This window comes from Misgurnus anguillicaudatus, chromosome 1, assembly GCF_027580225.2.
Source record: "Misgurnus anguillicaudatus chromosome 1, ASM2758022v2, whole genome shotgun sequence".
Lineage (NCBI taxonomy): Eukaryota > Metazoa > Chordata > Actinopteri > Cypriniformes > Cobitidae > Misgurnus > Misgurnus anguillicaudatus.
In genome coordinates this window covers 30,171,230-30,195,668 of record NC_073337.2, presented here as the reverse complement: position 1 = coordinate 30,195,668, position 24,439 = coordinate 30,171,230, and the positions used below count along the sequence as shown (strand labels likewise).

Genomic DNA, 24,439 nt, shown 5'->3' with positions numbered 1-24,439 from the left:
TTGTTGTAAATTCATACAGGGTTAAAGGTACATGTAAATTAGATTTGTTTTATAAAAAACATGGTTTTAAATAATAAGTACACAGCTCAACTTCCATGTATGATCAAAGGTACAGGGCAATTTTCAGGACCAGACATTTAAAAAAGAGTTTAAAAAAGGTAAATAAACTCTCTCATCATTTTAAGGACAGTCTATATTTATTAAATATATATCATTATGGGATTATTGGGTCAAATTAAATGATTAAGTGGTCTGCAACAGCAAGGGACAAGCATTTCCACCTTTTTGTAGAATGACCCACACTGGAAGTAAACTTGTACTCATCTTTCATACAAAGACAGGTTCAAATCAAATGTATTACAAGTGGGACCTAAATACATTTTTTAAATTACATTTTAGTAAAATCAAAATGTTTAAAAATTGGGTTATATATCTACCGCATTCATCGGATCTTGCTCATCCAACTTCCACTCCATTACATCCATGTTCGTAATGAACGTGCATGTGGGATAATATCAGATTTATCCAGAAAAAACTTCTCGTTTCTTTCTGATTGCCTTGTAGGATGAATTACGACTTCATGACGCGAGGCGCTGCAAGAAACGACAAGTGAATGACATCAGAGTAACGCGAGAGAGATTTGAAAGATTTCTTGCGGTACTCTAATGTCATCTGCTTGTCTGTGCTTGTGGCGCTGTGTAAAGTTGAGCACACTTAAAAAAAACGAAGCAGAACTGCCTTGCGTATGCCTGTGCCTCGTCCATTAATTGTATAAAGCAGGACAATTTATTTACTTCTCAGTGTGAGAAATACAAGGTGTGGCATGTGAATGTGTGAAATGACTGAAATGCATGTGTCTCACGGTGAATGCGTGAGACTTGAGAGCCCTGTAAATTGAGTTACTGCAGTGGGTTTGCTTCTTTCCCTACTGAAAAATCCAGCTAAAACCAGCATAAGCTGGTAGCTGTTTTTAGCTAGTTTAAGGTGGTTTACGCTGGTCTTCCCAGCCTGACAAAGCTGGTCATGCTGGTGGGCCAGCTGGTATTCCAGCCTGACCAGCTAAGTCCAGCTAGACCAGCTTAAAATGTGACCAAAACACAGCTAGACCAGCTTGCTACACCTGCTAAACCAGCTTCATACACCAGCAAAACCAAGCTGGGGACAAGCTAAAACCAGCTCACCAGCGTATGCTGGTCTTAGCTGGATTTTTCAGTAGGTTTCTCTCTTTATCTGTTTATATGCAGTGGTGTCAAGGTTGGACAGACGAACCCAAGCGCAGACAATTAAGGGGTTAACAAAAGACTTTAATTTAGACACAACAGGGAAAACAAAAGCCCACGTGGGGGCAAACAACATGACACAATATATAAAGACAGATAGAACATTAAACTTGACTAGATTTAAAGACTTGACAGACTCTACATATAAACAGTACAAAACGAACCTGCACAGGATTAAGAACACAAGGGTATTACACGTGGGCGGCTATTTTCATAAACAGACATTTCAACCGCTCCGGTTTCAAAAATAATATCGTGCACACATGACAGTTTTCAGAAAAGTGTTTATTTACATGTACCCATGCATATATGCCGTCAAGAGAAGCTTAAGCCCACGTAAGCCAATCACCGGCAGGGCTGGTGGTGACGCGAACTGGTTCTTCATGTTGGAGGGAGGAGTCGTTGCAGTAGGTGATCGATGACGTCACAGTACCGCGAGAGCGAGTTGAGGAATCACACGTAGAGGTCTAATTTCGAATCGCTCTCGCGGTACTTTGACATCATCCGTCCGTCGGTTCTTGCAGCGCCGCATGAAGTCAAACACGCGTAAAATTGCTGACCTCCGAGCACTCGTCTCTGCTCCTCCACATAATGGAGCAGCTGTATTTGCAAATACAAACACACAAAACGAGTTTGCAATAATAAATGTGATCTTGGAAGCGTTCAGAGTAGCAGTCACATGTAAACATAGGTCGCACTTTTGACGTAGGTGCGAGCTCTGGCGCATACTCTGTGACGTTGCCTGCTTAAACATCCGTTTGTCTCAGTTTACTGCAACCGAAGATTTTCAAGATCTCCACTCTGGCCAGAGTTTTTAGAAACAATCACTTTCAGAGGCGTGTTCTCCGTTTGCGCGTAAACGAGGGGCACAAACGAAGGTAAATCTCTCAGTTTTTAAAAATAAACATGTACGTGTAAACAGAGCCTAAGAGAAACTAAACAAGATAACCAGGGGAGGACAGGTGATGGGATTAAACTAATAATGAATGATTAACAGGGAGAATAAAGGGTCGGGGACTAGAGACGAGACACCAGAGACACATGACCCAATATACAAGGCCATGAGCCTCCACATAGAACATGGGGCTGTCAAGGAACTTTTGGCAGGATCCTGACACAGTTGTAGTCACTTATTTTGAAGCTTTGCTTTTTATTTAGATATAAGATCTCAGTAATGCGTTGTAAGATGAACAACCAGATAGCTGTGGTGCAGATCCTCTTTAAATGTTTTGTAAGAAAGTTAAGTTAATAAACTGATCTGAGTGTTTTGTAGTTTGTTGTAGTTTACAGAAGAGTGAATGTGTCAAACATAATCTCACATGATATTTGTGTTTGTGTGATGTTTATTATTGTTGTCTTGTAAAGTTTACATCTGATGATGTTTTGTTAAGTGAAGGTTTGATGTTATTTTATGAAGCTTCACTCACCATTGTAGCAGATGAATCTCATATTCATATTACAGTCCTGATGATGCCATGATCCATCTCTCATATAAACACACTGATCTCGACCGTTTGAGTCTCCATTAGACCAGTTTGTATATTTCACAGGATCACCCAGAGACCACTTCCAGTTATAAACACCTGTATTCATCAGTCCAATCCAGACACCACTCTTCATCAGTTGATTCATGTCATTGATGTTGTTGACTGTGGCCAGATCTGTGTAGTTTTCTCTGCAGTATTTCTGAGCTTCAGTCCAGGTCATCTTAATGTTTATGTGGTGATAGCGGCGCTGAATGCATTCAGATAATGAATAGAGAGCTATGAAAGAAAGAGTTTGAGTCAAATCTCATGAGATTATAAAACAAACATAAAACCACAAACACAAACTCACCGATGAGAAGAACGCTGAAATATAAAGTTTGAGCCATTTCTGAAAAACATATTGAAAACATCAGATGTTGATTTATTCTGTTTGTTCATAATTCTGATCATCACAATAAATTCATTCATTTAAATGTCTAAACTATTTTAATGTGTAGTAAATAAAGATAAGAATCTGATATTAAAGCTGTTAAATGAAGCTAAAAGTTAACATCTCTTCAGTAACTCTACATCAATTCTTTATAAAGTTTCATTAATAGTCATTAAACATTAATACACAATCCTTATAAAACACTGTGATATCATAAATATTATTTTAAAGTAAATAAAGTTCTTACTTTTAAGTTTGTGTGTTTCTCTCTTGAATCTTCTGTTTCTCTGTCTGTGTATATGTATATTTTGTATATACATATACAAAATATGTATATTTTTTTTTTTCATTTTTTTAAACAAAAAGTATATATATTTACACAATTCTGACTTCCTTTTTAAAAAAATTAAATTAATTAATTTTATCTTCCTCAAACTCACGCAATTGTTTAATTTTCAAAAGACGTCTACAAAATAATCAGTCCATCATGGTCTCCTTAGTAGTCTAGGTTTACAGAGCAGCAAAAAAAGCCATTACATAATGTGCATATTTTGAAAACATTAAATTACACATTAATTACAAATTTGTTAATATGCTAAAAACAAAGTTGTAACTGCTGAGTTAGCGCTACATGCCAATAAATGCTATATCATATGCTAGCGTTTAGCTGATTAGTTGTTACTCAAAATGTATTTTTGTCTGATAAGGGCTCAAAATATAAGGTCTGTTTACTAATGTGAGCTTCTGGCATGAGCCTTAGAGCAGAGCAATCAGAGCAGAGCTCAACATTATTATTCATGACCCTTTAAAATAGGGCAAAAATAGACCATTTCATTCAAATGACAAATTCTAGGGTTGTAAATAGACATGTAAAAACGTTTCTGGATAATTTTTGCACTTAATAAAGCAACATACCCTCTATGTAATTGTCAAAGAACAATTTGACATATTATGACAACACATCCTATGGCACCTTTAATCTTAGGTTTCATATTTATTAGGGTTACACATGTCAGAAACAACAAATATAGATTAGGCCTATTTTATTTGTATTTTATATTTTACTTTTTTGTGATGTCAGTGAAAGATCAGACTGGGCAAGTAAAATACTGAACCATCAGATTTCTTCCCAATCTACTCCAGCACTGCAGTATAACACATTATACTTATTTATTACACGGCTCTCTGGAATGCTTGATTCTGATTGGTCAGTTGAGACATTTGCAGGTTCGTTCTTTTCAAATAATAACCGCTCCAAATTAATAACGCATAGCCGGACTACTTGCACGAGTGAAATCGCTCCGCGCCAATAAAGATCAATAAAGATTACTGTCTGTTTGGCGCCATCTTGTGACAAACACTGGACAACCACGACAAGAGACAGACAGCTTACTGAGACTGAACTTGACAAAATAGAGCATGACAGCTACGAAGCCAACACACACAAAAATACAGAATGGGGATTAAAACTTCTCAAAGACTGGCTAAAAGAGAAAAAATGGAGACAAGTATGAAGCAGAGGATCTTAATAAGGTATTACGATCATTTTATTCATCTGTGCAAAGTTTCGCGGAAGGATAAAAATGTTAATTTAAAACAAATATGCCAATAAAATGTTTAAAATTCATATTCATGTCCAGTTTTTTTTCTTATGTGGCAAGTAGCCGTGTAATAAGCGGGATAATGTAGAGGCAGCCGGTAGTTATTGGGAAATAAGCCCCTTCAGTGTGATACAAGACCCTCCGCTTCGCGTCGGGTCCTGATCACACTGTCGGGGCTTATTTCCCAATAACTACCGGCTGCCTCTACATTATCCCTTACTTAACAGACATTACAAAAAACGCAAACAAAAAAGCTTACTACTGCAGTTAGCAATTATTTTATTGTTTGTGCTTTATTATTTTATGAGCAGTCTGTTTAAACTACATACGCTACACTGTTACACGTTTGCAACTCTTCAGGTTAATATGGGATTGTCGTGGAAAACAATGTCCCTGAATTGTTATGTGTAACAACGTGTCCCATATTTTGTGCATAAAACTGTTAATATAAGAATGTTTTCTTCCTCACACACTTACCGGTAGCTGCCTGCATAATCATGCACATGATCGCGTCTTGTTCAGGCTGAGATTTGGCGCTTAAAGCGCGAATGATGCAGCACGAATGTAGACAAGCCAATCATAAAGCGAAGTAAGTTAGAGAGGCGGGACTAAGGAAAGGTAAAGCCAATCATATTAGCGATGTGAATTTTGGAGGCGGGACTCATCTGTTAACCGTTTGTGTGCCACAAATAGCGCTATTTTTCTTTTTATAAGAGTTTAAATCTCATTTAAATGATTCCTGAATAAATTCATGTTAAATTAAATAAGCAACAAGTAAAAAACACAAGAAACAGACAGACATCAGTTGTTATATGAATAAAGATCATATATATATATATTTTTTAAAATACCCCAGAAAAAAGGGCACTTTCTGTCCAGGAATAAAAAGGGCAGGTGCTCAAGCCCCCTTTGATGTCTATGTGTGCACGTGCCTGGTGTCAGCTATACAGTGTTCAAATTGAAGGGGGCTGTGGTGGTCCCAGACCTCCTATTTAAACCTTAAAAAACATATATAAAAAATATATAAATAAGGATGGTCCCTTGGTTTAAAATACTACATGAAATTATTTTGCTGCGCTGCCACAAAGCGATACTGTCCATTTTTTGTCCCAATTTCGCAATAAACTAATCCAAATGATTTCTGTCTGAAATAAATGTAAACTCTTAAGTGCACCTCACGCTGTTTTCTAAAGCAATTGACAGACGAGTTAATGTCTTTGCGTGTTGATTATTTTCACCTTATTGACACTAATAATATTTGGTAATCTTTAGGGGTAGGGTTTTAATTTTTTTTAAAGTATTATTTCACACTAGGGGCAAGGCTACCCACTCAGATTGACAGCTGGTCTATTCAGTCATAAGACACACAAAATATTTTATTGGAAAAGCAGAGGAAATCACACAATAATGATACTGAATTATATTCTCTTTAATACAAATTGCTCAAATATGCATTATTCAGAAATAAACAAAGCGCACACACAGACAGATGCGTGTTTCAAAAAGCACGCAAACACCAAATTATCTCTAAAAATTTGCCGTTTTTAAAGTGCCACAATTTTGCGCATGCAAGATCACATTTTGAGCACATGAAAGTGAATTTTGTGCACGCATAAACTGAGACTGGAGAAATATTCGTCCTGCAAATAAAGAAGTGCTTCCCTTAAATGAAAATGCTTGTTTTAATATGTTCAAACGTGCCCTTCTGCTTGGCAAAGCCCCACTTGCTCTCCTGCTACCGTATCTGCACGCACTAAGATCCTTCAGCTCACTCGCTCAACACAACTAAGCATCAGCGGTGCCATAATTTCAGCCAATCAGAGATGAGACCGCTAAATTTCGATTGGCTGGCTTGACAACCAATCACAAGATTTATAGTTTGGTGTCTTCACATACCCTTACAGTAGGTGGCGGTATGCACCTGTGAAGTTGGGTCACCACCCGCCATTTAACTTAAAGATGAAGGGAGGAACTGAAGACGGAGCCGTCAAGCCGGACACCTGCTGCTTGCCGTAGTGACGTGTGCGCCGTGTTTCCTTGTTTTTAATCGCAAATGAAGTGAACTTGATGCTGAATTTGATAAGAACAAACCTTTTAATAAAAAGTTGTGTCACAGGCTGATTTAATAGTTTTCTTTTCTTGCCTTGAATCATTTAAGACATTAGGGCTTTATTGTGTGCAGTGTGCTGTGTGATGGTTATTGTGTGCATTAAAATATAGGCACTTTGAATTGTAGTGGGTATTTACTGTACATTAAATTTATAGTGTTACTTTTTTTTATTTTAAAACTGCCCTATTTAACTCTTAGAGATTCATTCATGGACAAACCTGGCAACTTGTTTCCTGTTTTATTATTTTGCCCATATTTGGTCTGTGCTTCCTCCCCTGTTAATTTGACCTAATTTTGTTTATTGGAACTCGTTGTTAAGCTCCACCTTTTTGCCCATATTTGGTCTGTGCTTCCTCCCCTGTTAATTTGACCTAATTTTCTTTATTAGGACTCATTATTATGCTCCACCTTTTTGCCCATATTTGGACTGTGCTTCCTGTCTTTGATGAATTGTTTTATTGTCTCTGTCTTGCTGCTGATGATTACAATTAGCAACCAATTGCCAAACAGCTGGACATGATTAAGTGAAAGGGTATAAAAACTGTTTCTTTGGGAGAGGATGTTGGTTTTTTGTTTTGAGGGTGACGTAGATGTTTGCTGCCATGGTGTAATACACTCTCCTGCCTTGCAAAGGAAGTTTGGGTTCCCAGGACGTTTGCTGAACAACGGTGCACTGCTCTGGATTTGCTCAACGCTCTCTAATGTTGCCTGAAGGGCCGTAAATATATTTTTACTACTGCACTGTGTAAATGTGTGTCGATTTGCTATCTGTGGGGTTTGTGTTCATTGTGGTCGCTTGCTTCTAGCCCCAGCAGTACCTACCTGGTAGTTCCAGCGGCTGGCGTCGTCCTGAAGACTGATTTTTCTCCGACCTCCCTCAACGCTCTCTAATGTTGCCTGAAGGGCCGTAAATATATTTTTGTTACTGCACTGTGAATGTGTCCATTTACTATTTGTGGTGTTGGTGTTTATGGTGGTCGCTTGTTTCCAGTCCCAGCAATACCTATCTGGTAGTTCCAGCGGGTGGCGTTATTCTGAAGACTGTGGTTATCCTCAAACCTCTCTCAACGCTCGCTATGGTTGCCCGAAGCCTCTGCAATACCTTTCCTGTGGTCCCAGTGGCGGCTTTGTCCTGAAGACAGTGGTTACCCTCTAACTTCCCTCAACGCTCGCTAACTTCGCCTGAAGGGCCGTAACTATATTTTGTCGTACTACAGTGCAAGTGTGACCTCTGCTGTTTGTGGTGCTGGTGGTTATTCTTGGTGCTCTCTTCTAGCCTCTGGATTGTCCCGTTGGTGATCTTGGCCCAGTGCTGCTGCGAGCCTGCCTTGGCTACCCGGAGTCTTCCTCAACGTTTGCTGCTTAAAGTACCATCACTTTCTCCGGTGGGTCTGACGACTGCCGTGACGTTCTGGACGTATTTGCTCGATTATTTGGAAGGACAGCTGGGCGGATTGCCGAGGAGCCACCAAACCTTAACCCCGCCCCCATTTGCTATAAAGACTCTATTTTAGTGGACTTTACCCTCCATAATAGTGTTTCCTATTTAATGCTTTCTAGCCTATTAATAAAAAGTATTTTTTTGCATTTATACACTGACTGTCTGTTTTGTTTCCGTGGCTGGGACCCGAGTCATTTTATTGTCACTAGGTGACAGTTGCAACCAGAAACATTTTAAATCAAATATTTTAATTGCTGCTTATACTGTATACCCGAAAATAATGGGAAACAAGCCTATATTATTAAAATACCAATAGAGTTTGTTATTTTCATTTTTATTTTATTACACGACACAATATAACATATTTAAGCATATTAAAGTGTTTTTTTCCTGTTTTAAAACATGAATTCACAATGTTTATTAGTGTAACAAAAGGTTGGATTAAAATCGTTGTCATCAGTGAGGCGACCAATCACGTATAGCTGTTACGTCATCACAACTCCCTGCAGCCGCTCTGGAGAAGCTGCACCGGCTGAGCTAGCCGGCTACTCTCGAAACGCTCTCGCGGTACTTAAAAACCATATGACACAGTCACGTGCCTGCAGCGCCAGTTGAAGTCGGACAAAATTACTAACCGGAATGCACTGCTTCAAGTCAGCCGCCGATCTGTCTGCGTAGCGCCGCATGAAGTCGAACACACCTTTTGTCTTCCAACATATTGTTTTGCTTATGGAATTTGATTGGATGTTGAGGTGGAAATGTTAAAGGGGTGGTTTCTCGGACAGGGATTAGTTTAAACCAGGACTAGGTCTTAGTTTAATTAGGAAATATAACTAGTTGTAACAAACATACCTTACTAAAAACATTACTTGTGTGCATTTTGAGGCAAAACAAAGGGAACTGATGAATTTTAAGATATGTCAGTACAAGTAGTTTTTTGTTTTGACAGCTTCTACATTTATTTTAGTCTAGGACTAGTCTAATCCCTATCCGGGAAACCGCCCCAAAGAGTTTCATAGTATTATGAAGAAGAGTTTCCAAAACATAATGCATATTATCATTCAGGAAATCAAAAATGCAACACATACCAAACGCAAATAGATCAGTGTGCATCATGGTTACACAGGTGTTTTTCCAGGAAATCCAAAGGTGGTTTTTGGATGCAGGAATAGTGTGGATTTCCTGGAAAGATATCATTAAAATGCACTTTTTAGAAAAACTTCATTTGAATGAGGAAGAGAGCTGAAGGTGTGAACACTCAGTTTGAAACTTTACACCACACGTACACTACATGCTAAATAATCATGATTGTGTTTAATTTCCTCGTCTTTTGCACACTTAACACATAGGGGCAGATTTACTAAACGGGAAAATTAACATCTTAATTCCAGAAAAGCGCAGATGTGAGTTGTAATATCTGTGGGCTATTTACTAAAATACACAAATTAAATAACACAGACGCAACAACTGATTTCAATAATGACCATCACAATCTACTAAGAGCAGCGCAAATTAGTTCAGGGGCGCAAATAAGAGCTGATAAATGCCCTTAAATGTAGCACCACAGACATTGCAGTGGAAAATTTGGGATGTGTAATCGCAGCCAACGAAGCCATAGGACACTGAAAAGAACTGGAGGACAAAAAAGAGATGGTTTACAAGAAGTTTGTGTGACTTCTCCTAGTGACTCCTTTTTAATTTCCTTCAGCAAATAAAAATAACATGGCTTGAAAAAGAATATTTTTGAACAATATGTTTGTCTGCCATTCCAAATACACTGTTACATGTTAAAACAATCCTCTGCATTGTATCAAACGTTCTCTGCGATGCCTCTTTTTTTGCTATAATTGCAGACATTAAGTGCAAAATTATTTAAGACATGCTTTTTTGCCTTTAAATAATGGCGCAAATATCCATCATAACACACACGCAAACATTAGTAAATTGCATTGCATGAAACATTTAAATAATCTCCTCCCAAAAATTTTACATCTGAAAGGGAAACTCCTAGACGTGCATATGCAATTAGGTAGTCGCAAAAATAACTAGACTACAACCTTTCAGCGGTAATAATCCACTGCGCATCTTTAGTAAATCCCACAAAAATGATAGTTTGCACTGGCAGTAAATCTGGCCCATAATGTAATGCCCAGATGTGCATTTCATTGTTAGTGTCAATTTTACACTTGATGTTCAAAAGCATAAATAAGGAATAAAATAAGGAATCGTTTTTCTCTGTTAAAATATTTCTAAAGGTACTATTGACATGACATTTTCACCAGATAATGGTTACAACCCAAACAATTCACTCAATTAAAAAAATCAAAACATAGATGTTCATAATTTAAGTTATGGAGCGGCTCTGGTGGGTAGCAGTGTTGCTTCACAGCAAGAATGATGGTTCGAGGCTGGGCTAGGTCAGGTGGCCATTCTGTGTGAAATTTGCATGTTCTCCCTGTGTCAGCATGAGTTTCCTCCAAAAACATGCTAGTTAGGCATATTTGGAGATAGCAAATTAAATTGCCAACCTTCCGTATGTACCCACTAAACATTAGACATCTGATGGATGCAGATCATGCATTATTGCGTCTGTCGGTCCAAGACCAATTCTGGACGTCTACACGATGTACAAACTAGGTCTGCTATTTGGATGTCTAACCATGACCCCACTTAGATGTTCATATGCAGTTCAACATCCGAATGCCTGACTAGGTAACTTTTTAGACGTCTAAGACATGTGCAGAAAATTTAAATGAAATGCTGTAATTGAGATGTTGGTCACATGACAACCGTTGACTACTCACATGACTCACAAGAATGTTAACTGCGTTCACCTGTTGCTGAATTTGTTTGTCACTCTCCCTGAGTAAGGCATGGGCCGAAATGCGTTGGAATGTTTATATACCTTTTGTATGTAACCATCACATAAAGTCTTTTCAATTTGATCATTCTTTTGTTTGATGGACCAAGGCCCTGTCCCAATATTCACACTAAGCCCTAAGGTCTTCCTCGAAGTGGACACTTGTTGAAAGTGCACTTAGCAGAGTAAGTGCGCAAGGGCCCGTAGCGGTGAAGAGCAGAATTGGGACAGTTTTGCACACGTCACTATCTACGTCACTTCTGTTGTGATCTGGGGCTATATTCACAGACAAAAAAATAAGAGAGTACTTTAGATAAATTATAAGAAGTTCGTAAGAATGTTTCTAAGTGCAATTCTCAAACATTTCTTATTATTCTCAAATATTTACATAAGAACATCTTAAATGTTTGTCTTAACTCTTTCGCCGCCATTGACGAGAAAGCTTTTTATCTGCTGCTGTGACAAATGAAGTATAGGAAAATAAACTTTAACAGTTATCACCTTCTGAAATATAATAGCAGTATACATTTGATATAGTAGAAACATCCACACCGACCACGTTTGGACTACAAGTAGCTCTTATACAGAGGTCCTATAGTGTACATTGGATAAAAGACCTTCAGGGGATCAAAATTAGATGTGCAAAAGACATTGTTTCAACATTAGGTTAAATTGTATGTAGATTTTTGTCATCATTTACTCACCCTAATGTTGTTCTGAACCTGTGTGAGTTTCTTTGTTTTGTTGAAAACGAGAAGATATCTCGATTAATGATAAACACACAGTTATCAGGTACCCACTGACTTCTATAGTATTTATTTTTTCTACTGCAGAAGTCAATGGGTACTGTCAACTGTGTGATTTACCATTGAGAGTTTCAGAACAGTCCCCCAAACCAAAACGTTACTGCCTTTAACCTAATTTTAGTGTAAAAAACATCATTATTAACCAGTAACGTTCTTTTCATCTGCATCATCTGTCAAAAGCTGTTATTATGAACAGAGGTTTAGATGTTGATGTTCTGCCTCATTTAAAGTAATTATTATGATGATCAGTGTTTGCTTTAGTTGGACTCTTGACCTTTACTGTGGAAATGTTGGTTGTAGATGAGTTTATTATTAGGGGTCAAGCACCGAAGGTGCTGTGACACCTATTGGAATTGTTAGTATTATTATTATTAGGGGTCAAGCACCGAAGGTGCTGTGACACCTATTGGAATTGTTAGTATTATTAGGGGTCAAGCACCGAAGGTGCTGTGACACCTATTGGAATTGTCAGTATTATTATTATTCTGCATCTTCTTCTTCTTAGCCATAGGCGTCTATGGCAGCCCTATGAACCGTACATAGGAAAATGATGAAATTTGGCACAGTTGTAGAGGTGGTCCTGAAAAGTCAAGTGACCAAAAATGGGGTCTCTAGCAGTTACTCTATAGCGCCACCATCAGCTCAAAAATTCAATGTTCAAATGATTATAACTGCTGATCCGCTTGATCTATGAAAATTCTACTTAGTACACGTGATTGCTCTCCTCATGCTTGTTGTTTTTAATACCTTACAGTAAAACTCCACCCATTACAGTAGTGGCCATCTTGAAATGTACAGTATTCCGTTTATTCGCTACTCCTCCTTCAAATTTGGTTCAATTGTTATGAAATTTGGCACAGGTGAACTTTGGAGTGAGCCGCACAGAAATGACCGAACAGAATTTTGATATTTATCTTTGTTCAAAAGTAATAAATGCGCAAACTTAACGAGGTTGACGCAAAAATGGTTCTGAAGCTGTAGCTCGGCCATTCTATGATCAATTGAAATGAAATTTGTTACACTTCATGTGGACCATGAACTTGGGGTTCATGCCAAATTTGGTGACAGCGCCACCTATGGGTCATGAGATATGAAAATAGGCTATTTTTGCCCATAACTTCTGAACTGTTTGTCAGAAAATTATGATCTTGATGTCGATGGATTGCTTACCTCATGCCGCATCTGTCGATGTGTATTTTGCCGGGTTTGAACGAACCGCCAGTCCGCCATTTTGAAATTTCAGATAATTTGTTATATTTTTTTAACTATTGGACATATCCGCGCAAAAATTAGTAAGGAGCTTCGACATGATGTCCTAAAGGTACCTGGGAACTCAGAGTACAGCGCCACCTAGGGGTTATAAACTATAACAGTTCTTATGGAACTGCTTATAACTTCTGAATACTTTGTCTGATATGAATTTCTTTGTGAAATTGTATTCACTGGTTTATGCCGATTGCAACGATACCTCGTTTGTCATTTTCCAACATTCTGTTCATGTGTTATTGTAAAGCATATGGTAGATGATTTTTTCGCTACTCTTTTTACAAATTTTGTTTATTTTATGCCAAGTACTGCTCGTATAATGTTTGGAGCAATCCGCACAGAAATGACTGAACAGATTTTTGATATTCTGTTCTCTTTCTTAGAAATACCACTCCAAAGTTGACCGTGCCTGTAACATTGTCTATTTGTCATAGTAAATTAATGTGACTGTATATTACATTGTATAGCATTACTATACAGAATGATCTTCTTGTCTTCAATCTCACTTGAGCTTTTTGATTCTCATATACATTGTATTTCTGTTAGTTCTGCTCTGCACTGTCAGTTCTGCATCTGTGATGATTGGCATATGTCAATCCTTGCAGCACCTAAGCTGTTTTTTGCTTCCCCTTGAGCTGTGTTAACTGAGTTGCGCATCTGGTTAACCACTTGCCATGAGATTCTGAGGTCATGTGTTCGAATCCCATGTGCAGTCATTTTTTGTCTTAACTTTTTTCTCACTTAAGTTTTGTGATTTTCATACTATACATTGTATTTCAGTTATTTGTGCTCTCTGTTGTCATTTCTGCACTTTTGGTAATTGCTGGATATCAATGTTTACAGCTCTAAATCTCTATTCTATAGCTTGGACACACCAACTCAGGGGTTTAATCGTTTGCTCAATGGCGCATGCGTTAACTGCTGTGCTTTGGGAACATGAGTTCATGGGTTCGAATCCCATGTGCGGTGGTTTTTGTCTTCATTTTTTTTCTCACTTAAGTTTTGTGATTTTCATACAATACATTGTATTTCAGTTATTTGTGCTCTCTGTTGATATTTCTTTACGTTTGGTAATTGCTGGATATCAATGTTTACAGCTCTAAATCTCTATTCTATAGCTTGGACACACCAACTCAGTAGCTTAATTGTTTACTCAGTGGCGCATGCGGTAAGTGCTGTGCTTTGGGAACCTGAGGTCATGGGTTCGAATCCCAGCTCTTACTTTCACTTATTGAGATTTCCTTTTGCGTTTCCTTTAACACGTTCTTCTCGACCTGTCTGGTTTTCCACATGTGTTATATTTTTGCCATCTTTACTGTTGTTGCTCCGCACTGCAGTGATCCTGCTCTGCATTTGCTTTGCTTCGGGTTCGGGCTCTGTATTGCGCGCTTTCTGCGCTTTGCACATTTGCTGCGTTGTGTGGTTTTTGCTGTGCTTTGGGTGCTCATTGCGCTGAAGGTGCTTGACCCCGCAATTGCTGCTTGCAGCTATATTTATTAGGGGTCAAGCACCGAAGGTGCTGAGACACCTATTGTTTTTGTTAGTATTATTATTATTATTATTAGGGGTCAAGCACCGAAGGTGCTGAGACACCTATTGTTTTTGTTAGTATTATTATTAGGGGCCAAGCACCGAAGGTGCTGAGGCACCTATTGGAACTGTCAGTATTATTATTCTTCATCTTCCCCAATGGGAGTCTATGGCAGCCCTATGAACCGTACGTAGGAAAATGATGAAATTTGGCACAGTTGTAGTGGTGGTCTTAAAAAGTCATGTGACCAAAAATGGGGTCTCTAGTACTAACTCTATAGCGCCACCAGCAGTGCAAAAATTCAATGTTCAAATTGTTATATCTGCTGATCCGCTTGATCTATGAAAATTCTTCTTAGTACACGTGATTGCTCTCCTCATGCTTGTTGTTTTTAATACCTTACAGTAAAACTCCACCCATTACAGTAGTGGCCATTTTGAAATGTACAGTATTCCATTTATTCGCTACTCCTCCTTCAAATTTTGTTAAATTGTTATGAAATTTGGCACAGGTGAACTTTGGAGTGAGCCGCACAGAAATGACCGAACAGAATTTTGATATTTATCTTTGTTCAAAAGTAATAAATGCGCAAACTTAACGAGGTTGACGCAAAAATGGTTCTGAAGCTGTAGCTCGGTCATTCTTTGATCAATTGAAATGAAATTTGGTACACTTCATGTGGACCATGAACTTGGGGTTCATGCCAAATCTGGTGACAGCGCCACCTATGGGTCATGAGATATGAAAATAGGCTATTTTTGCCCATAACTTCTGAACTGTTTGTCAGAAAATTATGATCTTGATGTCTGTGGATTGCTTATCTCATGCCGCATCTGTCGATGTGTATTATGCCGGGTTTGACCGAACCGCCTGTCCGCCATTTTGAAATTTCACATAATTTGTTATATTTTTTGAACTATTGGACATATCCGCGCAAAAATTAGTAAGGAGCTTCGACATGATGTCCTGAAGATACCTGGGAAGTCAGAGTACAGCGCCACCTAGGGGTTATGAACTATAACAGTTCTTATGGAACTGCTTATAACTTCTGAATACTTTGTCTGATATTAATTTCTTTGTGAAATTGGATTCACTGGTTTATGCCGATTGCAACGATGCCTCGTTTGTCATTTTCCAACATTCTGTTCATGTGTTAATGTAAAGCATATGGTAGATGATTTTTTTGCTACTCATTTTACAAATGTTGTTTATTTTATGCCAGGTACTGCTCGTATAATGTTTGGAGCAATCCGCACAGAAATGACTGAACAGATTTTTGATATTCTGTTCTCTTTCTTAGAAATACCACTCCAAAATTGACCGTGCCTGTGACGTTGTCTATTTGTCATAGTAAATGAATGTGACTGTATATTACATTGTATAGCATTACTATACAGAATGATGTTCTTGTCTTCAATCTCATTTGAGCTTTTTGATTCTCATATACATTGTATTTTTGATAGTTCTGCTCTGCACTGTCAGTTCTGCATCTGTGTTGATTGGCACATGTCAATCCTTGAAGCACCTCAGCTGTTTTTTTTGCTGCCACTTGAGCTGTGTTAACTGAGTTGCGCATCAGGTTAATCACATGCCATGAGTTTCTGAGGTCATGGGGTCGAATCCCATGTGCAGTGGTATTTTGGTTTGTGATTCTCATACTATACATTGTATTTCAGTTTTTGTGCTCTCTGTTGTCATTTCTACACTTTTGGTAATTGCTGGATATCAATGTTTATAGCTGTAAAGCTGTATTCTATAGCTTGGACACACCAAGACAATGGTTTAAACGTTTACTCATTGGCGCATGCGGTTAGTGCTGTGCTTTGGGAACATGAGGTCATGGGTTCGAATCCCAGCTCTTACTTTCACTTATTGAGATTTCCTTTTGTGTTCCCTTTAACACGTTCTTCTCGACCTGTCTGGTTTTCCACACGTGTTATATTTTTGCCATCTTTTCTGTTGTTGCTCCGCACTGCAGTGGTTCTGCTCTGCATTTGCTTTGCTTCGGGTTCGGGCTCTGTATTGCGTGCTTTCTGCGCTTTGCGCATTTGCTGCGTCCTGTGGTTTTTGCTGTGCTTTGGGTGCTCATTGCGCTGAAGGTGCTTGACCCCGCAATTGCTGCTTGCAGCTATATTTATTATTATTATTATTAGGGGCCAAGCACCTATGGTGCTGTGGCACCTATTGTTTCTGTTAGTATTATTATTATTATTATTATTATTTTTCTTAATCTTAATCTTCCCCAATGGGAGTCTATGGCAGCCCTATGAACCGTATATAGGAAAATGATGAAATTTGGCATTGTTGTAGTGGTGGTCATAAATAGTCATTTGGCCAAAAATGGGGTCTCTAGCAGTAACTCTATAGCGCCACCATCATCTCAAAATTTCAATGTTCAAATGGTTATAACTCGTGATCCATTCGATCTATGAAAATTCTACTTAGTACACATGATTGCTCTCATCCCGCTTATTGAATTTGATACTTTACAGTAAGACTCCTCCCATTACAGTATCGGCCATTTTGAAATGTACAGTATTTCGTTTTTTCGCTACTCCTCTTTCAAATTTGGTTCAATTCTTATGAGATTTGGCACATGTGATCTTTGGAGTGAGCCGCATAGAAATGACTGAACAGAATTTTGATATTTTTCTTTATTCAAAAGTAATTAATGCGTGAACTTAACGAGATTGACGCAAAATTGGTTCTGAAGCTGTATATCGGTCATTCTTTGATCAATCGAGATGAAATTTGGTACGCTTCATGTCGACCATGAAATGTGGGTCCATGCCAAATTTGGTGACAGCGCCACCTATGGGTCATGAGATAGGAAAAAAGGCTATTTTTGCGCATAACTTCTGAATCGTTTGTCAGAAAATTATGATCTTGGTGTCTACGGATTCCTTGGCTCATGCCGCATCTGCCGATATGTATTATGCCGGGATTGACCGAACTGCCTGTCCGCCATTTTGAAATCTGTGATAAATTGCTATAACTTTTGAAGTATCGGATATATCGGCGCAAAAATCGGTAGGGAGCTTCGGCATGACGTCCTGAGGAAATCAGAGAACAGCGCCACCTAGGGGTATAAACTATAACAGTTCTTATAGAACTGCTTATAACTTCTGAATTCTTTGTATGGCATGTAAGCTCTTATCTGCTGTCCCTTGAGCTGTGTCTACCGAGTGGCGCATCTGTAAAGTCGTATGCATTGAGATCCTGAGTTCATGGGTTCGAATCCTGCCTGAGGCAGTTTTTAATTTGTTCTATCAAAGTTTTGTTCTTTCCCACCTATTTGTCTCGACCTGTCTGTAGTGCACATATGTTCTATTTTTTGCCATGTTTTCTGTTGCTGCTCTGCACTGCGGTGGTTCTGCTCTGTCATTGCTACGCTTTGGGTTCTTTGCAGCGCCTTGTGTTCTTGATGCACCTTGGGTGCTCAATGCGCCCTGAGTGATTGATAAGTTGTATCTTTCTTGCTGTGCTTTGGGAGCTCATTGCGCTGATTGTGCTTGGCCCCGTATCGCTGCTTGCAGCTATATTTATTATTATTTTTCCGCAATGGGAGTCTATGGCAGCCCTATGAACCGTACATAGGAAAATGATGAAATTTGGCACAGTTGTAGAGGTGGTACTGAAAAGTCAAGTGACCAAAAATGGGGTCTCTAGCACTAACTCTATAGCGCCACCAGCAGTGCAAAAATTCAATGTTCAAATGGTTATAACTGGTGATCCGCTTGATCTATGAAAATTCTACTTAGTACACGTGATTGCTCTCATCCCACTTATTGAATTTGATACTTTACAGTAAAACTCCACCCATTACAGTAGCGGCCATTTTGAAATGTACAGTATTTTGTTTTTTCGCTACTCCTCCTTCAAATGTGGTTCAATTCTTATCAGATTTGGCACAGATGATCTTTGGAGTGAGCCGCACAGAAATGACCGAACAGAATTTTGATATTTATCTTTGTTCAAAAGTAGTAAATGCGCAAAGTTAACGAGGTTGACGCAAAAATGGTTCTGAAGCTGTAGCTCAGTCATTCTTTGATCAATTCAAATGAAATTTGGTACACTTCATGTGGACCATGAACTTGGGGTCCATGCCAAATTTGGTGACAGCGCCACCTATGGGTCATGAGATAATAAAATAGGCTATTTATGCCCATAACTTCTGAACTGTTTGTCAGAAAATTATGATCTTGATGTCTATGGATTGCTTACCTCATGCCGCATCTGTCGATGTGTATTATGCCGGGTTTGACCGAACCGCCTGTCCGCCATTTTGAAATTTCACATAATTCGTTATATTTTTTTAGCTATTGGACATATCCGCGCAAAAATTAGTAAGGAGCTTCGACATGATGTCCTGAAGGTACCTGGGAAGTCAGAGTACAGCGCCACCTAGGGGTTATAAACTATAACAGTTCTTATGGAACTGCTTATAACTTCTGAATACTTTGTCTGATATTAATTTCTTTGTGAAATTGTATTCACTGGTTTATGCCGATTGCAACGATACCTCGTTTGTCATTTTCCAACATTCTGTTCATGTGTTATTGTAAAGCATTTGGAACATGATTTTTTCGCTACTCCTTTTACAAATTTTGTTTTATTTATGCCAGGTGCTGCTCGTATAATGTTTGGAGCAATCCGCACAGAAATGACCGAACAGATTTTTGATATTCTGTTCTCTTTCTTAGAAATACCACTCCAAAGTTGACTGTGCCTGTGCCGTTGTCTATTTGTCATAGTAAATTAATGTGACTGTATGTTACATTGTATAGCATTACTATACAGAATGATCTTCTTGTCTTCAATCTCACTTGATCTTTTTGATTCTCATATACATTGTATTTCTGTTAGTTCTGCTCTGCACTGTCAGTTCTGCATCTGTGTTGATTGGCATATGTCAATCCTTGCAGCACCGAAGCTGTTTTTTGCTGCCCTTTGGGCTGTGTTAACTGAGTTGCGCATCTGGTTAACCAGATGCCATGAGATCCTGAGGTCATGGGTTCGAATCCCATGTACAGTAATATTTTGTCTTAACTTTTTTCTCACTTAAGTTTATTGATTTTCATACAATACATTGTATTTCAGTTATTTGTGCTCTCTGTTGTCATTTCTGCACTTTTGGTAATTGCTGGATATAAATGTTTACAGCTCTATATCTCTATTCCATAGGTTGGACACACCAAGTCAGTGGTTTAATCGTTTACTCAGTGGCGTATGCGGTAACTGCTGTGCCTTGGGAACCTGAGTTCATGAGTTCGAATCCCATGTGCAGTGGTTTTTGTCTTAACTTTTTTTCTCACTTAAGTTTTGTGATTTTCATACAATACATTGTATTTCAGTTATTTGTGCTCTCTGTTGTCATTTCTGCACTTTTGGTAATTGCTGGATATCAATGTTTACAGCTCTATATCTCTATTCTATAGCTTGGACAAACCAACTCAGTGGTTTAACCGTTTACTCAGTGGCGCATGCGTTAACTGCTATGCTTTGGGAACCTGAGGTCATGGGTTCGAATCCCAGCTCTCACTTTCACTTATTGAGATTTCCTTTTGCGTTTCCTTTAACACGTTCTTCTCGACCTGTCTGGTTTTCCACACGTGTTATATTTTTGCCATCTTTACTGTTGTTGCTCCGCACTGCAGTGATCCTGCTCTGCATTTGCTTTGCTTCGGGTTCGGGCTCTGTATTGCGCGCTTTCTGCGCTTTGCACATTTGCTGCGTCGTGTGGTTTTTGCTGTGCTTTGGGTGCTCATTGCGCTGAAGGTGCTTGACCCCGCAATTGCTGCTTGCAGCTATATTTATTATTATATTTCTTCTTCCCCAATGGGAGTCTATGGCAGCCCTATGAACCGTACATAGGAAAATGAAACAAATTTGGCACACTTGTAGTGGTGGTCCTAAATAGTCATGTGACCAACTATGGGGTCTCTAGCATTAACTCTATAGCGCCACCAACACTTCAAAAATTCAATATTCAAATGGTTATAACTGTAGAATCATTTGATCAACAAAAACTCTACCTACTACATCTGATTCCTCTCCTCACGCTCTTTACAATGACCACCTTACATTAAGACTCCACCCATTACAGTAGCGGCCATTTTGAAAAGTACAGTATTTTGCTTTTTCGCTACTACTTTTGCAGCGTTCATTGCATTGTTACGCAATTTGGCACAGAGAATCTTTGGACCGAGCCGCAGAGAAATGACCGAACAGAATTTAGATTTTTATCTTTGTTCAAAAGTAATAATTGCATACATTTATCGATGTCGACCCAAAATTCGTTCTGAGTCATTATCTCGGTCATTCTTTGATCAATTGAAATGAAACTTGGTACCCTTCATAAGGACCATGAACTGGGGTACCATGCCAAATTTGAGGACAGCGCCACCTATGGGTCATGAGATATGAAAAATGGCTATTTTTGCCCATAACTCTTGAAATGTTTGATAGAAAATTATGATCTTAGTGTCTATGGATTCCTTGGCTCATGACCAATCTGTCGATATATATTATGCCGGAAATGACCAAACCGCCTGTCCACTATTTTGAATTTGGTTTTAAATTGGGATAACTATTATTCTATATAATGTATCGGCACAAAAATCGGTAGGAAGCATCGGTATGATGTCCTGAAGGTACCTGGAAAATCTGAAGACAGCGCCACCTAGGGTTCATAAACTATATAAAACAGGCCATAACTTCTGAAAACTTTGTCTGATATTCATTTTCTTTGTGAATTTTTATTCACTGGTTTATGTCGATTGCAACGATATCTCATTTGTCAGTTTTCAACATTCTGTTCATATCTTATTTCATAGCATATGTGCAGTAGTTTTTTCGCTACTACTTTTGCAAATTAAGTCTTTTTTATGCCAGGCTCTGCTCACATAAACTTTGGAGCAATCCGCACAGAAATGACCAAACACATTTTTGATATTCTCTGCCATTCCCGAGAAATACCTGTCCAAAGTTGACTGTCCCTGTGACATTGTCTCTTCGTCATATTAAATTATTATGACTGTATTGTAACATGTTGTGCATTCCTATACAAACATGTTTTTCTTGAATTAAACTTTAACTCTTCTCACTTAAACTATCTGATTCTCATATAAATTGTAATTTTGTTATTTCTGCTCTGCAATGTCATGTCTGCACCTTCCTTCCTCCATTTGAATGCTTGCAGCTCTGAAAACCTTCGCTAGCTACACTGCCTGTGTAGCTCAGTCTATTAAATCGCATGCATCAAAACTCAGAGGTTAAGGGTTCGAATCCCATCTGATGCATGTGTTATGTTTTTCTATTAATATTTGTTTTGAGTTTATTCTCACCTATTATTCTCAACCAGTCTGTTTTCCATGTTCTGCACGGCTTGCAATTTGGTGGCCAAGCATCATCACCAGTTCAAAAATGCAGTAGCGGCCATTTTGAAAAGTACAGTATTCAGTTTTTTTGCTACTACTTTTGCAGTGTTTGTTTAATTGTTACACAATTTGGCTCAGATTATCTTTGGACCGAGCCACATAGAAATGACCAAACAGAATTTTGATATTTATCTTTGTTCAAAAGTAATACATTTGTCAACAGGAATAACTTTTAAACCATTTAATCAACTAAACTTCTATGGAGAATATTTGATGGGGTCATCTATGCCTTCCCAGTAGCTCAACCAAATGCGTGATGGGCATGAAATCCAGAGGTTGCAGGTTCAAATCCAGCGTAGGGCAACAATTAAAATGGTTGACAAATTTCTGTCATGTAGAGTCAAATGTTCGAACAGGTTTGACTACCTACAGGGGATTTAAAAAAATATTCTGTTCTTGAGAAAAATCTCTCCAAACTTGAACATACACATTGTCACTACAGCAATCTAGCTTAAGCAGCTAGCTGTATGGATGTGGTCTACCCTGTAGCTCAACCAGATGGGTTCAAATCCTGGCTAGGGCAGCAATTGAAGTCTCTTACTTTAGAGTCAAAAGCTTTAATTCATGATTTGTATTTTACTTTATTAGTTTTACAGGTTTTATTTCGTTTGTGCTCTTTTGGTTTAAGTCTCATGTGTAACATGTATGATGCTTTGGTGGTTCAATTGTTTTCTAGGTCAGCATTGGACTAATCGGTCCTTCTTTCAGCATGCAAATAAATATTATACTTCAAAATTTTTATTTTTTCATTATGTTCATTCTCATCTGAGTCCTGTGTGCTGATAGTTCCCATACATATCTGCTACATTGCATTCTTCAATTGCATGTCCTTTCAGCTTCGTTGCGTGTTGCAGGACCATTGTTGCTTGGCCCCGTATCGCTGTCTACAGCTATATTTATTATTCTGCTTCTTCTTCTTCTTCTTAGCCATAGGCGTCTATGGCAGCCCTATGAACCGTACGTAGGAAAATGATGAAATTTGGCACAGTTGTAGTGGTGGTCTTAAAAAGTCATGTGACCAAAAATGGGGTCTCTAGTACTAACTCTATAGCGCCACCAGCAGTGCAAAAATTCAATGTTCAAATGGTTATAACTGCTGATCCGCTTGATCTATGAAAATTCTACTTAGTACACGTGATTGCTCTCCTCATGCTTGTTGTTTTTAATACCTTACAGTAAAACTCCACCCATTACAGTAGTGGCCATTTTGAAATGTACAGTATTCCGTTAATTCGCTACTCCTCCTTCAAATTTGGTTCAATTCTTATGAAATTTGGCACAGGTGAACTTTGGAGTGAGCCGCACAGAAATGACCAAACAGAATTTTGATATTTATCTTTGTTCAAAAGTAATAAATGCGCAAACTTAACGAGGTTGACACAAAAAAAGTTCTGAGGCTGTATCTCTGTCATTCTTTCATCAATTGAAATGAAATTTTGTACACGTCATGTCGACCATAAACTGGGGGTCCATGCCAAATTTGGTGACAGCGCCACCTATGGGTCATGAGATATGGAAAATTGCTTTTTTTGCCCATAACTACTGAAATGTTTGTCAGAAAATTATGATCTTGGTGTTTACGGATTCCTTAGCTCATGCCGAATCTGTCGATATGTATTATGTCGGGTTTGACCACACCACCTGTCCGTCATTTTGAAATTGGTCATAAATTGTTATATCTTTTGAACTATTGGACATATTCGTGCAAAAATAGTTAGGGAGCTTCGGCATGATGTCCTGAAGTTACCTGGGAAGTCAGAGTACAGCGCCACCTAGGGGTTATAAACTATAACAGTTCTTATAGAACTGCTTATATCTTTAGAATACTTTGACTGATATACATTTTCTTTGTGACATTTTATTCACTGGTTTTTGGCGATCGCAACAATACCTTGTTTGGCATTTTCCATCATTCTGTTCATGTGTTATTGTAAAGCATATGGTAAATGATTTTTTCGCTACTCCTTTTACAAATTTTGTTTATTTTATGCCAGGTTCTGCTTGTATAATGTTTGGAGCAATCCGCACAGACGTGACTGAACAGATTTTTCTGCTGAATGTCAAATTTTTAAGAAATACCTCTGTAAAGCGGACCATGCTTGTCATGCTGTCCCTTTGTCATATTAAATAGAATCTGACAAAATTTGCCCATGTTGTTCATTATTGTACAAAATGTTCTAAACGAATT

The 24,439-nt window shown here is 38.4% G+C and overlaps 1 long non-coding RNA gene and 1 pseudogene across 1 annotated transcript; one reads left to right on the top strand and one right to left on the bottom strand.

The window, feature by feature from the left end:
- The window catches only part of LOC129431932 (uncharacterized), a 496,207-nt pseudogene that overhangs the window by 245,311 nt on the left and 226,457 nt on the right, over window positions 1-24,439 (bottom strand).
- On the top strand, window positions 6,912-8,499 carry LOC129436578 (uncharacterized). The gene is made up of 2 exons (XR_012369500.1): window positions 6,912-7,626; window positions 7,715-8,499. It is a non-coding gene; the product is annotated as an uncharacterized lncRNA (long non-coding RNA).